Source organism: Miscanthus floridulus, chromosome 10 (genome assembly GCF_019320115.1).
Source record: "Miscanthus floridulus cultivar M001 chromosome 10, ASM1932011v1, whole genome shotgun sequence".
NCBI classification, from domain to species: domain Eukaryota; kingdom Viridiplantae; phylum Streptophyta; class Magnoliopsida; order Poales; family Poaceae; genus Miscanthus; species Miscanthus floridulus.
This window is the reverse complement of record NC_089589.1, coordinates 72,663,495-72,667,647: the sequence shown is the minus strand read 5'-3', so window position 1 is coordinate 72,667,647 and position 4,153 is coordinate 72,663,495. Positions and strand designations below refer to the sequence as shown.

The following is a 4,153-nucleotide window of genomic DNA, read 5'->3' as shown; positions in this document are numbered from 1 at the left end:
AATAGCAGAGGAGAAGCTATCCATTCTATTATTTATATTTTCTAAGATTTTATCATTGGAAAGCTAACTTTCTAGAAAAGCCCTCCATTATCTTAGCTTAGCCAGAAATTAGTTCTCTCAAAGGTGGTTGGTTATTGAAATTATTGTAATTATTACCTTGAGAGTTATCTTGGTAGTTTAGGCCTTTGTTGCTGATTCCATCCTTGATTCTGTTGAGGACGATAGTTGTTGTTGATGAAGTTCACATCCTCATGGGTTTCGGGACAGTTGTTCCCTGAATGCCCAGTGTTGGCACACTCTTCACATGCCATGTAGGAATCATGAATGTGCATGACTTCTTGCTTCTCATTGGCTCATTCTTCAAGCATTTTCATGAGCAGGTCCATCTTGGCAAATAACATGTCTACCTCCTTGAGTTGATGCATACCTCCACCTCTCTTGCGGATCTAAATACGTTCTTCAGTTCCAACCTTGGTTGGAAACCATCTTCTCCATGAGAGCTATTGCTTGTGATGTGAAAGAAATGCACCTCCAGCAGCAGCATCCATATTCTCAAGGGAGCTATTTGTCAACCCATGGTAGAAAGTCTGCATGAGTAGCCAATCCTCCGAACCCATGGTGAAGACATTCTAAAATGTAGTCTTGGAAGCAGTTCCCATGCCTCAGGGACAGATTCATCATGTTGCTGCTGAAAACTTGAAATTCTTCCATGAAGAGCATTGGTCTTGCCTGTGGAAAGAATTTTGCTAGAAAGGTAGTGGAAGCAGTTTTCCTATGTAATATTTCTACCTACACATAAGGGATATTACTAAGGAAAATCAGGAATAGAGCATGTCTTCCTTCGTAACTAGATCCTACTTGTCCTATATTCAAGGGAGTGGACTACAAAGGACTCAATGGAAGTGTCACATCTGTGATCTACCACATGGCCTGGAATATATGGTGCATTCACAGGTAAACAACGTATAAGCATCTCGCTTACACAATGTCGACCACTCACCCCATGTACATTGGAGCGAGCGCTATACTGAACTTATGCTTGAATATAATGATAATCTAGCTATACTAAGCATATAATCAAAGTAGACGATGATCATGATAACTAGGAATATGAATAATATTGAGAATAATGTCATATCAATTGTAGCAAACATAGAAATAATGAAAGATACAAAAGAGGGTACAAGGGGCTATACCAAGTCCACGCTCTTGACAAGATTCAGGAATATGGTAGATTGTGGATGCACCCTATATTCTAGGCCATGTGGTAGATCGCAGATGTGACACTCCTATTGAGTTCCTTGTAGTCCACTCCCTATTTGTAGAGCACTGTAGAACATGATTGCGAAGGTAGACAAGCTTTGTTCTTGATCTTCCTTAGTAATGTTCCTTATGTATAGATCCAGAGTTAGTTATACTAGAGATAAGAGTGTATATATTAGGGTGTACAAAAGACTTACTAGATAAGTAATGACTTAGGAATCTTTTGCTCTTAACGAATCTCCTACTTAGCTGTACTATATTTTATGAGTCTTTAATTCTATCTCTAGAATATCACTATTACCTTACACTTATTATTTATTTATCCTTTGACTTACCCCTGCAATAGCATGAGAGTGATTATTATCATAAGTATACACATTTGTCAATATCTCTATGACAACACCACTCCATAAGCTCCTCCTTGTGGTAAAAATATAAATAATGATACCTGGTATACTCCCAGGTGAAATGCTACAATGATATATTATTTGTGCGCTTGCGGATACTTTAATATATATTTTTCTCTGAAATTTACAAGTGTCATTAATAATTACCAACCACATATTTATGGCATTATGCTAGGGATGACAACCTAGTATCAAGTGATGCTAAGAAATGCCAACAAGCATTTCTGGCGCCATTGCAGGGGAGGGGCACATGGCTAAAGAGAATTGACCAAATAAATACTTATTGATAAAATCATAACCTCTGCTTTAGCAGGCTTACCCTTGTTTGTCTTTGTTCATATCTTATACAGGGTATTGCAGACTTGGCTATGATTCACCAACAATTTCCAATCAGAATCAACCGAATCAAGAGGAAGCTCAACACCAGTTCCTGAAGTCATGGCAGAGAAGACTATGCATGAATTCTCTGCTCCGAGCACTGAGAACATCCGCATTAGACCAACACTCAAAACCAACAATCTCGAGGTTGAGCTCAAGCCAAGCCTCATCAACATGGTGCAAGCTACTCCATTTAGTGGAAAGGCACATGAAGATGCTAGTGCTCACCTTTAGAATTTTCTTGAGATTAGCAGCACAGTCGTCATCAAGGATGTTGCTCAAGACATCATACTATTTTGCCTGTTTCCAATCTTCACTAGTGGGAAGAGCGAAGCAGTGGTTCTACATCAACAAAGATCACATCAACACTTGGGCAAGATGTTCAAAGGCATTTCTAGAAAAGTTCTTCCCTATAGGCAAGAACAATGCCTTAAGAGGAAAGATTTCAAACTTCCAACAGTAGAAAGGAGAAACCATTCCAGCAGAAAGGAGTTAACTCATGCAAAGTTTCTACCATGGATTAACTCAAAAAGCTCATGAATGTAACACCCTAAAATTTGCAATATTTTAAAATAGTGGAAATTGATTTGTTACTGCATTTTTATGGGCATTTGAATTTAGGAAAATAATAATTTTATTAAATTAAAATCAAATATAGGTCAACGACCATGAGTGTGCATTCATGCTGTTGCATAAAATTTTGTATTGTTTGGTTTGAAGTCGGGATTCAAATTGTGTTGAAATTGCATTTTGAATTGCTTTGGAAAAATAGAAAGGAAACAAAATTTCTCTTCTTTCTCCTTTTCCTTGCTTTCGGCCCATAGGCCTGCTTCTGCGCTCGTGGCCCATTTTCTCTCGCCAGCCCATCCCTTCGGCCTGCTTCCAATGCCGGCCTAGCTCCCATGGGCCATTCCTCTCCTTCCCGCTCGGGCCGAAGCCTAGCTCGGCCTCTTTCCCCTACCGTGGCCTTTCCTCCGCACGGCCCAGCTCCGCTCAGCCCAAGTCTACGATGCCACCCCATGCTCCTCTTTCCCTCCTACCTGCTGACGCGCCGAGCCTACCCATCAGGGCGCCTTCTTCCTCTCTGCGCCGTGTCCATCTCGAACACGACCACGCCATCGCCATGAGCCCATCTCCGCCTTGAGCCTGTGCCGTGCCCCCAAGACATCGTGCCCTTTAAATATCGCCCGTGCCTACGCCGCCCACCTTCTCTCGCCTTGCAGCCAGCTTTCTGCCTCGCCAAAGAGCTCACAACCACCTCGTCCTAGCGCCGCCGCAAGCTTGGAAAGCCACCACTGTTTTGCCGAGCACCGTGCCACCGTCGCCGCTTCCTGTTCGCTTCTCTCAGCTCCGGTGAGATCCACATCCCCTCCGCTCTCTCCCAATGTTTCCCATTTGTTAAACCAAGCACCATAGGATCCTAACTGCCAGTGTGAGTGAACTCATCCATGGCACCGCCGCAGTAACCTCACCGATGGCACTGTTCCGGCAACCATGCTCTCTCTCTTCCGCCCGAACAAATCTCAACCATCCAATTCTAATCCGGCGGTCCAGGATGAAGGATACCCCTTCATTTTAGAATTTTGCATAAGAGCCCTTACAATTACTTCAGTCTTAACCCGCCGTCCCTAGCATCTTTTCATATTCTGTTTTCTTCCTTTGAAAGCGCATTTTGCTTCAGGTAGATCTAAAATACGTTTTCAGATATTTATAGTTTTGCCACTAGATTTGTTTTGGCCATAAAATCTCTGTTTTAACTCCAATTTGATCCGTTCAAGTTTCGTTTGGTTCGTAATTAAGTAATCTACATGTTCATACTACTGTTGGACATGTTTTTAACTTTTAAAATTCGAGGTTAGATTTAATCTATTATTTTACTATAGGAAATCTTGTTTAATTCATAACTTCTTCGTTTTAGCTTCGATTTTTATGATCTTCGCGTCTGTGTGTTCTTAGCGAGACATAGATTCATTTTACAAACTTTTCATCTTGATTTTATGCTGTTGGTGTACTGTTCTAATCTATAGCTTTTGTTTGCTATGCATGATTCCTCCTGGATGCTTGTATGTTGCTGTGTTATCGAGTATAGACGGTGAGCAATTCGT

At 41.4% G+C, this 4,153-nt stretch overlaps 1 non-coding gene across 1 annotated transcript; it reads left to right on the top strand.

The window, feature by feature from the left end:
* Window positions 1-610: 610 nt before the first annotated feature.
* Window positions 611-717, top strand: LOC136490381 (small nucleolar RNA R71). The gene has a single exon (XR_010767673.1). It is a non-coding gene; the product is annotated as a small nucleolar RNA R71 (small nucleolar RNA).
* Window positions 718-4,153: the final 3,436 nt, after the last annotated feature.